Here is a 13,109-nt window from a genome sequence, read left to right on the forward strand (position 1 = left end):
CGTGGCCTCAGGGTGGCTACAGCACTTCTGTGTATCCTACACAAACAATATCCAGAGGTGGAAAAGTCTAGTTTCTTCTTCAGCATCTTTCTGAGGGAGCATACCTTTTCCTGAATGCTTCCCAACAGATACCCCCTTAGGTCCATTGGTTGAAATTTGGTCATATGCACTGGCAAAAAGAACAATCATTTGAATTCATTTGGAGGTCTAATGCCTTGAAAAGCATAACGTCTGAGGGTGGGATAAGGAACAAACACTATCTGCCACACCTGCTATTTATGTGTCTTTGGCTTGCTGATCTGGCAAGTTAATATCCTCATAGATTTGTAAGAGGAGGCTCAGTTCCCATTGAGCTTCGTGTTGGTTCTGGTAAGACTTTATCCATTGACTCACTCATTCATAAATAAACATGAACTGAACACGTGGTGTGCCAGGTACCGTGCGCAACACTGGGCGGTGGCAGTTGGCCTATAGTCCAGTGGAGTAGGGGGCTGAGGTAAGGGGGGAGGATAGAGTTATTCCATAAAATCTGATTATAGGAAATTTATTTTTCAACAGGAGATGTGGGACATGTGGATTTGGGACATGAATTCATTTGAAAAACCTCTTTGGGGTAAGTTGATAGCCAGGAATGAATGACTTCAGGGTTTTACTTCTTTTTACGTTGGGGTTTGTTCTTATAGCTCCAGAGGTTTCAAGCTTTTGTTGACTGGGCTTTATGCCTCATGTACACACAAGAAAATGGCTTGTCCTAAAATTCCATTTTAGTAATTTGAGAAATTCACCAAGCCTAGCCCAGTGCTAATTAATTAGCGCATTTACTTCTCATTAGAGAGGTTAATTTGAAGGTTAAATGAAGAACAGGTTTAGAACTCGAGAGACATTGGTTATATAGGGTTTAATCTGCTTGACTTCACCCAATAATCCTGTCATGTGGACTAGTGATCACTCATACAGCCAGTATTGAAGATACGTGGTTAAAGTTTGTCTCTGACCTCCCTTTTCAGTACTCCAAATGGCTGGTTGAGTTCTCATTGCATCAGTACAAATATAAAAGGTTCCCAAATTTTTATTTCTTGTAAGAAAGCACCTCTAGAAATACTATTTAATATTACTTTGTACTGTGGCATCTGAGTGTGTTGTGCATTACCCATTTAATTTTGTGTAAGGGGACTGACTATAAGATGGGCATGTTTTTTCATTTAGAGGAATAAGGAGGCCTGTGTTTATAGGATCATGTAACTAATATGCATTGGAATTGAAATTTGAACCCAAATTTTAATTTCAGCATTTGACCTAATAGACACTCACTTCTGTTTCAATATGTTGATTGTGTAGGGGCTTCCCAAGGTTGAGCCCTCAGGTTCAGTGATTGGCTGTAGTCGTAATAATGGCTAAGATTTATTACATTGAAAGGATGCAAAGCAGTATTAGCAAAGAAAAAAGGGAAGGGGGTGAAGACTGGAGGAAACCAGGCACAAGCTTCCAAAGAGTCCTCTCCCAGTGCTGTCAGTCACTCAGGATGTGCTTTAGTCCTCCAGCCATGAATTGTGATGGCACATGTCAAGTGTCATCGACTAGGGAAAGGCATCAGACTCATCGCAAGTGTTTTTATCAGGGTTCATGATGGAGGCATCCTCTGCCTAACATGTACAGAAATTTCAGGCTCCAAGAAAGAAAGCTGGTGTTTTGCATAAGTCATACTGTTCGTACAGACAGTTTAGGCACAATTAGGCACACTTATCATTTAGGGTAAATTTTATATCAATATTGGAAACTTTATTATTCAAGTTCCCAGATGCCAGCCAACGGTCAGTCTTACAACCAAGTCTTTCTGAGGATAGCAGTCTCAGGTCTACTGTGTTAACTTTTATTTTAAAAGAGAGAGAGATCAGTTTGTTGTTCTATTTATTTATGCCTTCATTTGTTGATTCCTGTATGTCCCCTGACTGAGGATCAAACCTGCAACCTTGGCAAATCAGGACAACACTCTAACCAACTGAGATACCCAGCCAGGGCGTATGTTAACTTTTATCTTGTATACTGATTTATTCATTTAAAGAGATTATGATTATGATCATTTAGCTTCTGAAAAATGAGAGTAGTAGGTAATGGCCAACAAAATTCATTAATGGTGTTTGTTTTGCGGATCCCATGATTGCCCACTAGTTTGATTTGCTGGAATGATTCATACAACTCAGCGTAATGTTGTCCTCAAGGCTAAGGTTTAATACAGCAAAGGTTACAGTGCAGGAACAGCAGGAAAAAGATATGTATAGGTGAATGCTAGAGAAATCTAGCATAGATTTCTAAGTCTTTCCACTACAAGAATTACATGGACCCAGTTTCCTCTCTAGCTATGAATGATAGAGACATGTACAAGATGTCTCTCCCTATAGAAGCACATGAGTGTTTATAGGAAGAAGCTGGTCACATAGGCACATTCCTGCCGTATGGCCAGCCCTGGTAACTGAAACTTAGAACCCAGAACAGATGTCAGGTACACATCAGAAATCTTGATGATTACTTTAAACAATGCTAACATCCTGGTCCATCCTGACCCACTGCCTCTGATACCCTTAACCAGTAACTGTGAACAATTCAGGAGTTTAGTTCTCAAGAGTTTGGCCAGGGGTCGTTGCTATGGCTCCAGGCATTCCCCCCAGAGATTAGCAAGAACTGAGTAAGAGAGACCTGCTGCGTTAACTCCTTCCTCACAGCATCCTACATGAAATAATGTTACACTCACTCAGTGTAGTATTTAGTGCTGCTATATTCTTTAGAATATGATATTCTAAACTGAGAAAAAATAATCGATAGTAGAAATAGTTGATATATTTCACTTCTCTAAAGGGGGAGTTTGTAGATTATTTTGTTTTAGGGATTTATATAATGGTGACTTCGGGATTTCCCATTTTTGTCCAAAACTATTTGTGTTTTATCCAGGTATATGTTTTGTTAAGGAACAAAACAGAAATATGAACTTAAAACAGATGAAGATATTAAACAGAATTAACCTTCACTTCATGAAGGCCTTCCTCGTGAGGGACTTTTAAACAGAATGGAATCTCCTTTTTACAGAATTTGCAGATTTACAGATATGCTAGTTTTGCAAAAAGAAAATAACTAATAGTTTAAAAATTGCCTGATTTCAGGATTTGAAACCAGTTTCTACCACTTTATTTTTTGCCATTTGAAACCTGCTTTATGTTAGACAAAAAAGAAAGATGAAGTATATGGGGTAAGTTCCATGCTTGAAAATGAGAAGCTCAGCTTTAATAAAGTTAAATATGTTTCCTTATTGCAGAGCTTCATAGAAACTTCACTGCAATAATATACAGTATGAATCTTCCAGGGCAAAGAGAGCATGTAACAGTCCCCTAACTTATTTCACCACAGACTTTCTTCAGTGAGGACACCCAGGTTTGGGTCCTATGGTAAACCGGAGTCTTAAGAAAATGGAGGGACAAGGGGAAGCCATAAAGGGTTTTAGGTAGAGGAGAGACAGAAAACAACTATAGGAAAATTTACTTTACAGAAAACCTTGCACAAAGTTTAGTATCTTATAGTACCTTCTGATAAAACATATTTAGAAACTTCCCTATCTGGATGTCTTCTTCCTGCCAAGTTTCCTGGATTGATATTTCTCTCACAATATGAATGGCATGTCTCAGACTGGTGATTAATGGTGTGATAAGAGCTTCCGTTGTGTGGATCATTGGCTTTATGCTTGTGCCATGCACAGTATCTGACACGGTATCAAAAACGTAGTTGGCCAGGACTCAGTACGTAATCCAGAGAGACTGTAATTAGTTGTGACTCTAAAGTACTGGAACTTTTTTTTAAGGAACACAATCTAGTAGACAAAGAAGTTATTTTGTAAATGATGTTGTTTTGAAGAACATTTTTTGAACTTAACTATATTAAGGTTGTGTTTAATTCCTTCCTTATTATCAGCTCTTTAAAAATGATCCTTATGATTTTTTAAATTTATTTTCTCAGAATAGTAGAATTGTCCACCATCATCATAGCAGACAGTTTCAACTACTGACTTCTTCTGCAGTAGGCATTTTTAAATGGTCATTACTGCTCAGGAAGGCAAGGAGGTCAAGAGTAGCCAAGGCATTCCTCAAGAGGTAGAGAAAGGTGAAAAGGCTTGCTTTTACCATACGTCAAGAATTATTGTAAAGCTGTAATAATTGACCTCAATGTGGTGTGGAGATAGACTCATGGAACGAAAAGTAGAATCCTGTAAACCCCATTTGTGATGAAGCTGGCATCGCACACTGTTAGGGAAAGGATGAACTTTCCGTAAATAGTACTGCAACAGTTGGTTATCCACATGGAAGAAAATGACATTGAACCTCTACTTAAAGCCGAAGCATAAAACTTTAAAATAGTTTCTAGATGGAGAAGAATTTAAGACTTAGAAAATGTGAATCATAAAGGACAGCTTGTATTAGGAAGAGAAGCTTTAAATTGGGAAAAGATAGTTGTACTAATACAAGATTATAATCCAGATTGCAGAGAAAGCTTTACAAACTAATAGGAAAAAGACAAAACAACCCACCCAGTAGAAAAGTGAACTAGACTTAAATAGGCAGAATAAATAGAATGGTCAGTAAGGTCAGAGATGGTGGGGAAATGAAAATTAAAGTGCATTAATGGGGGGCTGGAGTATAGAGGGATATAGAGCAAAAAAAAGAAGAAGAAGAACCTCATGATTGAGCATACGAAACAGTATGATTGCTGGGGGGAGATAAATGGTGATGGACAGAGACTTGGGTTAGTGAACATACAATGAAGTATACAGATGATGTGTTGTAGAATTGTGCACCTGAAACCTATATAATTTTATAACCAGTGTCAACTCCAATAAATTCAATAAAAAGGAAAAAAAATAAAAATACATGAAGATACCAATTACACACCCACCAGATTGTCAAAAAAAAAAAGTTTGACATCATTAAGTGTAGCCACGGATATAACACATCCAGAACTCTCATTTTGCATTTTGTTTTACTTCAACCACCTGGGAAAACAAATTGGTCATAATTAGTCATGTTTAAAATATGCATACCCTATGACCTAATACCCCTAAGGCTATATGCTCTAAATCAGGGTTCATAGTTAAGGTTTTTTAACGTTCTTTAAATGTCTAAAAAATTAAAGTAATATTTTATAATTTGTGATATAAAAATTATGTGACAATCAAATTTCAGATCCTATAAATAAAGTTTTGCTGAAATACTGTTACATGAACTTGTTTACACGTCATTTATGCTGCTTATGTGGTGCCAGAGTTCAGTGGTTGCAACAGAGATGCCCCCACAGAGCCTAAAATATTTACCATCTGACCTTTTGCAGGAGAAATTTACTGGCCCCTGACATAAATAAATATACGGTTATACCTTGGTACTCATCGGCTTCAGAAGTCGTCAAGCCCTGTACTTGATGCATTTTGATGAGAAAAAAATGTTCCATGCTCGGGACTCATGGCACTTGATAGAACTTGTATGAGTCGGTTTTGGGATTCATCAGTTTTGGTACTCATCTCGAGTTCCAGAATGAATTAATGAGTACTGAGGTACTAGTGTATTTGCATGTGTACCAGGAAGTATGTTCAGGAATATTCACAGGAGTACTGCTTGTAATAACAGAAGCCTATAAAGAACCAAATATCCATTAAGAGTAGAATGGGTAAACTGTGATATGCTTAGCCAGTGGAATACTATTCAGTAGTGAAAATGAATTAACTACAACCGTATGCAACATACGGGTGGATCTCAGGAACACAGTGTTAGAAAAAAAAGCAAGTGTTAGGTTTTTGTATTTATAAGCATTTCAGAAACAAATGTAAACAAGGCGTTGTTAAGAATACCAGTGAGGTAAAACTATCAGGAAAAGGTAGAGTAAGTTCAGAATAGAGGTTGCCATTAGAGAGCTGGGGAAGAGATGGATTGGAGAGGGAACATGAAAGGTAATGTTCTTTATTCTTCACTGGTAGATATGTTGCGATCCTTTATTTCTTTTCCTTTTTTAAAAAAGATTTTATTTATTTTTAGAGAGGGGAAAGGGGGGGAGAAACATCAGTGTATAGTTGCCTCTCGTGTGCCCCCTACTGAGCACCTGGCCTACAATCAGGCATGTGCCCTGACTGGGAATTGAACCAGCGACCCTTTGGTTCACAGGCTAGCTAGCACTCAATCTACTGAGCCACGCCAGTCAGGGCTGATCCTTTATTTCTATGGTGAGTTTTATACATATGATATCTGATATGTTTTATAATTTGGGGCATAAAAAGTATCTTTTCAAGTAATGTAGTCTGTCTTATTATGTATAATTGGTTATGACTAGTAATGGGGAGTCTCATCAGTGGACCAGAACCTGCTTAATTTCACCTACAACACAGGTGGCAAACACAAGGCCTGTAGGCAGAATCCGGCCCTCCACCTTGTTTCTACCTGGTGACAGCACTGAGCTCCTTGCCCCTAGTTAAGGAGTAGTTGCATTTATACAGTCCTAAAATTACATTCAGCCCTTTGAAGGCAACCTCAAGGGTGATGTGCCCCCTGGTGAAAATGATTTTAACACCCCTGACCTACAAGCTCCACTTCCCACCCCTGCCATCCCAGGCGTTCTGGTTGTCTCAGGAACCCATTAAAATTCTCTTATGCAGAAAGGAGGGCTAATAGGAGGACTCCTAGGTGCTCGCAAAAGCCAAGAAAGAGTCAGGGATTTGGTCACCATCAGGACCCTCTGCCTCTTGCTCTGGATGTCTCTGCTTGTCCTCATTCTTTTGGACTTCAGGTGGGCTCTGTGTGTCAGGCAGTGTCGGGGACTGCAGTCCTAGGTACACAGGCTCCCAGCTCTGTGACTCAAGAAACCACGGGATGAGGTCCTGTGGTTGGCCTGGCCAGGCCATCTGACTGTCCTGTGTCTGGGGGGTCCGAGTCTCTTACAGAAAAACCCTTTGGGGAGGGCAGGGAGAGTGAAAGTCTGAATGATGAGGCAGGAAGCCACCTTAGTTTGTATCCATTTTTTGTCTGTTCTTTAAATGTAAAATACTACGCGGCACTTTTCACATAGCTTTATGAATATCAGGGCTATTCTGAAGTGACCATTAAGACATTTGATACTACCTAAGACATGATTTTCAGTGGTTGGGGTAGGAAGAGGGCTAGAAAGGTCTGTTGAGCATATTATTTTAAAAAAAAAATCAAAATATAGTATCACCATGAGATCTCCCTCCTCCACTAACCCTTTTATGGTCACACCTGTCCTTTTTCCTCCTGGTAAGTACATTTAAGACCAAAAATGAGGCAACGTAGATATTACAGATTTGCATTAAAACATAACATTTCTACTATCTGTTCTGAATGAAAGACCACTTAACCCATTGGTAGTAGGAGTGTGTAACTATTGGGGTTTATAGATGATTTTGCATCTTCTGTGCTTGCCAAGTTCTTTGCACTGAGCATATATAATTGTACTTTATAACTAGAAAAAATATATGAACCTTTTATAAAGGTATTGCTAGAAATTCAGTCAGCTTATTACTTTAGAAAGTCACATTCCACTTAGGATACCAAACATTGAATGCTCTGCATTGAAATATTTGAGCCAATAAATTTTATAGGAGTTAATACCATTAGTATCCCAAATGATAAACCTGTTCCCCTAACCTCTGAACTGAGGGTAACACTTGAGAAATAGGGTTAGAGAAGATCCACATTTATATGGAATGTGAACATCATTTTGTGCAGGGGTTTTTCATTGGTTTTTATTAAATCTTTGTTATTAACTCAGGTAGAGTAAGAATATACTAATACCTGAAAATTGGGTTTTGTTAGTGAATGAGTCTTCTCAGTGCTAAATTTTAATAATCACTTGACCCAAAGGTAGTGGCAGAAATGTTGGCCTAAATACTTTATAGGAAGTGGAGATTATAATACTGAAATTTAAGGCACTGTAGCCATTCTTACCATAGCCAGTAGGTAATAGGACAAAAATAGTTGCGACTTTGTTTTAACAGCTGTGGCTTCAGTTATGTTCTGTTTGCAGATCTCCCTTTGGTGTTGGTATGAGGTGAGATCTAACTATGTTTTACCACGTGGAAGGGCGTTGTCCCCACACCAGTTTGCAACTCCGACTTGCTGTAGTGCCTTTCCAGCATCCCACACAAGTGCGCATATGCTTCTGAGTGCCACATGGCTTTAGGTGCTTCTGCTTTGAAATAAACCTGGTTCCCAAATAAGCCTCATTTGTGTATAGGTTAGAATTATATTAATTTATGGTTTTACCTCAATAGAAAAAGTTGTATTAAATTTATAGATTGATTTGGGGAAGAAGCTGGTTTATTTCCCAGAACATGGTATATCTATCCATGTTGTATCAGATAGAAGTTAGGTAAAACAAGATGCTCTTTGTTTGGGGCTTGTGAACCTTTGAGAGATTTTAGCAAAGTTTGAGGTATGAGCCAAGACAGGCCATTTGTTTGGGCATTCCACTGGAAATGGCTTGTGTGGGCCTGGAAGTTGGGTGGGGAGGGAATCACAGGGCAGGTTGGACAGTGCTAACCTGGTTGATGGAGACTCAGATATGGCACCCGTCTGCCTCGTCTGTGAGGGGAGGGCTTGGCAAAGGATCAAAGGCTTCTGTCTGGGAGAAAGTTGTCCTCTAGCCCTTACTCAGAGCCAGACAATTCAGTTCCTCCTCGTATGTTCCTGGTACCTTTCAAGCTGCTGCCCCAGCACTGGGGCTCTGAGAGTGAGTGCCTCTAAGTCCATGTGTGGCCCTTTAAAAGGAATGCCTGGGACTCCTGAAGTCATCCTCCTCACTCAGCTGTAACCCCCACTGATTTTCACAGCCAGAAGTCACAGGGACTTCTGTTTGTGGCACTGGAACCCTGGGCCTGGGGGGCCTGATGTTGGACTAGGACCCCTTGCTCCTCAGGGTGGGGCCTCGCAGCCAAGGTACGCCTTCTGGTTTTTACCCTCCACACATGGGCATAGGACCAGTTTATTTCATGTCTCCACCCCTCCTACCAGTCATGTATAATTGATCACTCTGTGGCTGCTACTTCTTTGTATCCTTAGTTATAGGACTTCTGTTCACCAAGATTTCAGGCATTCCTGAATGATGGTCCCATAGTTCACTTGTAATTTTGAGGGGGTTGTGGGATGAGAGTACCGCATGTACCCATCCCTCTTGGCTGGAAGCCTCCAGAGGACTGTGTTCTTAGGAGAGGGGAGATGAGCTCCTCAGTGTACCCTAAAGTCTAAACCTTTAGGTCCAGGAGAATGAAACTTTCATTTTCTTCTAATGGTTCTATTGACCTGAGACTCTTCTTGTTAGGGCTTGAAATTTATGGAGAGCCTTGGCTAGAAGTATGAAGGGTAGGAGAAAATAATTATTTAGCCCTAGAAAATGCTGATCAGTCTTTGGAAAAACTTAGCATATCACATGTAAGTAGGATCGGAAATTTACTGATTTAATTGATCACTGTATTTTGACATTAATTCTGACTTATATAACTTAAAATAAATTAAACAGTTAAATGCATTTCAAATGGAAGCTTTTAATTTATTGTGGTTGTGACAAAACAAAACTTTTAGTGACTTCCAAGATAAATTATAGAATGTGTCATTTGAGAAAATATACAATTTTTACCCACCCCCATATTTATGTGTTTTTTTTTTTAGTATATTGAGGTTGAATTTATATACTGTAAAATTCAGCTTTTTAGGTATAGTTTTCTGTGTTTGGACAAATGGACATAGTCATACCACCACAAACAAGATAGGGAATGTTTTCATTATCACAAATTCCTTCATGCCTCTTTGAGTACAGTCCTCTACTTTCTCCCCAGCCCCCGGTAGCTACTGATCTGATTTGTGTTTGCATAGCTTTGCGTTTTCTAGGATGTCATACAAATGGAATCATATAATGTGGCGTGCAGCCCTTTGTGACTGAGTGCTTTCACTTTTGAGATAATGCTTTTGAGGTTCATCTATATTATTGCATGCCAATTAGGAGTCTGTTCTTTTTTATTGCTGGTTTGCTGGGTAGTATTTCACTGTATACATACACCACAATTTGTTTGTCCACTCCAGTGATGGGCATTTGGAATATTTCCACAGCTATAGAGTTGTGTAGGTCTTTATGTAGACATATGTTTCTCTTTCTGTTCAATAAAAGCTGGGAACAGGATGTTGATTTCTCAGGGAAGAAACTGCCGAACTGTGTTCCAGGTTGGCTGTATCATTGTGCAATCGCACTGCAGTGCATTCGTGTTCCAGTTGCACCAGTTCCTTGTCAGCACTTGATACTTTTGTTTTTTCTTTTAGATATTTATATCAGTGCATAGTGGTGTTTCATTGTGGCTTTAATTTTCAGTTTTGAATAGTTAATGATTTTGAACATTTCATGGGCTCTTTTTCCATCTGCATTGCTCTTTTGGTTCAAACTTTTTTCCCATTTTATTGGATTTTTTTTTAATTTTGAAAGTTCTTTGATTGGATTTTTTTGACACATAAATGAACATTAGATGTGTCATTTATTAGATATGTACTTTGTAAATATTTTCTTTAAAACTGTTATGAATTTCTTTTATATTCATAAGTGTATTTTGAAGAGCAGAAGCTTTTAATTATAAAGGCTGTTTTGTCAATCTTTTCACAATTCATCGGGGGGTTTTTCTATCTAAGTAATCTTTGCCTAACCCAAGGTCTCTAAAATTTTTGCTATCTCCTTTACTTTTTCCTGTATACCTCCTGTGTCCTCCGTATCCCTCTTCTCTCAAAAACACCCATGCCCCCACTGCATTTCACCTTCAACTTTAGAATCTTAGCAAAATTAAATAGGAGTGGGTACAGAGTATAAAGATTTACATTTAAGTATTCTGGCCTGTAAGCATTTCAAAAAAAAAAGCACATAGCAGATTTTAGAGAAGATAAAGAAAGCCTCATTTGAATCCCAGATATCGCACTGGCAATCAGTCTGTGTGCTTTGCCAATGATCATGAGGAAGCTTTCATATGAAGTAGCTCAGAAAAAAAATTTATACATATCTAGCTTCTCAGGAGAGAACTATTGTTCCGTGACACTGAGCGCTCTGATTTTGAGTCTCCCTTTACCCCAGTTACCACAGTTATCAGGAGTTGCTTATCATATATGACCCCATATCAGATTTTGAGTAAGTTTGATTTTGAAGGAAAAGTATGATAGTAGCATGCTGTTCTCACTGTGCAGTCAGGGAGTATAGGTTTGATGAATAGGAATATAGGCAAGAGATCAAAGTGCCCAGAGAGATGAGCATAAATAATACTTTAGATTTTAAGTATTCCTTAGGATTTCTTGTTTAATCCTCCCCAGAGGACATGCTCATTGATTTCAGAGAGATAGAGAAAGAGGGAAGCATTGACGAGAGAGAGAAACATTGATCGGTTGCCTCTGATACTTGCTGTGACCTGGGTTGGAAATCAAATCCACACCCTTTTAGGTGCACAACGACACTCCAACCAACTGAGCAACCCGGCCAGGGCTCCCTTAGTATTTTGGGGGGTGTTTTCCACATTGCTATGTACCAACCTTGGGATGTTGGCAATAACTATTACGTCTTTTTATGTGTGTGGTTAGGCAATCGTAATTTACAAAGTGACCCCATTGATACTTCAAGTACCCACCTGGCACCACATTTAGTTATTACAATATTATTGACTGTAGTCTATGCTATAGTTTACATCCCGTGACTGTTTTGTAACCACCAATTTGTATTGAATCCTTTCACCCTTATCACTCAGTCTCTGAACCCCCCTCCCCTCTAGCAACCGTCAGTTTGGTTTTTGTATCTATGAGCCTGTTTCTGTTTTGTTTGGTCATTTCTTTTATTCTTTAGATTCTGTATTTAAGTGAAATCGTGTTATTTGTCTTTCTCTATCTGACTTATTTCACTTAGTATAATACCCTCTGGGTCCATTCATGGTGTGGAAAATGGTAACATTTCATTTTTTTTATGGCTGAATCGTATTCCATTGTATATATGTACCACAACCTTTTTATCCACTTGTCTGCTGATGGGCACTTGGGTTGCTTTCATGTCTTGGCTCTTCAAAATAACGCTGCAGTGAACGTAGGGGTGCATACCTCTTTTCAATTTAGTGATCTGGGTTTCTCCAAATATGTACCCAGAAGTGGAAGTGCTGGGTACTCATAAAGCAGTTAGTTACATTTTTAATTTTTTTGAGGAACCTCCATACTATTTCCCACAGTGGTGGTGCCAGTTTGCAGTCCCACCAACAGTGCATGAGGGTTCCCATTTCTCCATTTTGACTTTGTTGTAGATAAATTCTCTGGCCTGTCCTGAATTGTTCAGGTAAACACATCAGTGCTGCCTGCCATGGAACTTGCTACATAAAGTTGCCCTTGTAAGGGGCTGCAGCATTGAACGTCAGCAAGGTCCTTCTGAGCATATGCTCCTGTGGCTTCCATGTTGGTCATATGTGCACAGTGTGTTTCCTCTGTCCACCTCCTCTGAATGCGCACCTCGTCTGCATGCGCTTGGCCGGTCTCCTTCTAATCAGCAGTGACTCAGGCCCTGGAGCCTTGCGCTCAGCTGCTCAGTGGATGAGTCGGTGAGGACTCCCAGACTGCCCCACAGTTTCCCAGGATAAACTCCTCATGTGCCAGAAATGTTTCTAGTCAAACTATCACAAATGACTTTACAAATTTGGTGATAGTTCCTCAAGTCATTTTTCTCATTTTAACAGATGGGGTTGTGGGATGTCAGTGAGAAATGGAAACTAAAGATCAGGGAAGTCTATAAAATTACTGTCAGAGCCAACACCGGGTCTCAGATCTTATGATACCTTTTTATTTCCAATATAATTTCCATGAGTCTGTTTCTGAATGGCTGGTGACTAGGATTTTTGGAATGGGATTCAGTGAAACAGAGGGACAAGAATTAGCCCAATAAACTGCTATAATACACGTGCCTAGGAGAACTGATATTAATCTTTGGGCCTTGCACCCTGGCTGGTGTGGCTCAGTGGATTGAGTGCCGGCCTGCCAAACAAAGGGTCGCCAGTTTGACTCCCAGTCTAGGGCACA

At 39.4% G+C, this 13,109-nt stretch overlaps 1 protein-coding gene across 1 annotated transcript in view; it reads left to right on the top strand.

The window, feature by feature from the left end:
• The first annotated feature begins 558 nt into the window (after window positions 1–558).
• Window positions 559–13,109, top strand: part of GALNT1 (polypeptide N-acetylgalactosaminyltransferase 1) — an 82,251-nt gene continuing 69,700 nt past the window's right edge. Inside the window, exon 1 of the mRNA XM_045849862.1 lies at window positions 559–613. The gene's annotated coding sequence lies outside the window, so the exon portion shown is untranslated. The remainder of the gene's footprint in view (window positions 614–13,109) is intronic.

Source organism: Phyllostomus hastatus, unplaced genomic scaffold, assembly GCF_019186645.2.
Source record: "Phyllostomus hastatus isolate PE091 unplaced genomic scaffold, TTU_PhHast_1.1 phas_contig_80, whole genome shotgun sequence".
Classification (NCBI taxonomy): Eukaryota; Metazoa; Chordata; class Mammalia; order Chiroptera; family Phyllostomidae; genus Phyllostomus; species Phyllostomus hastatus.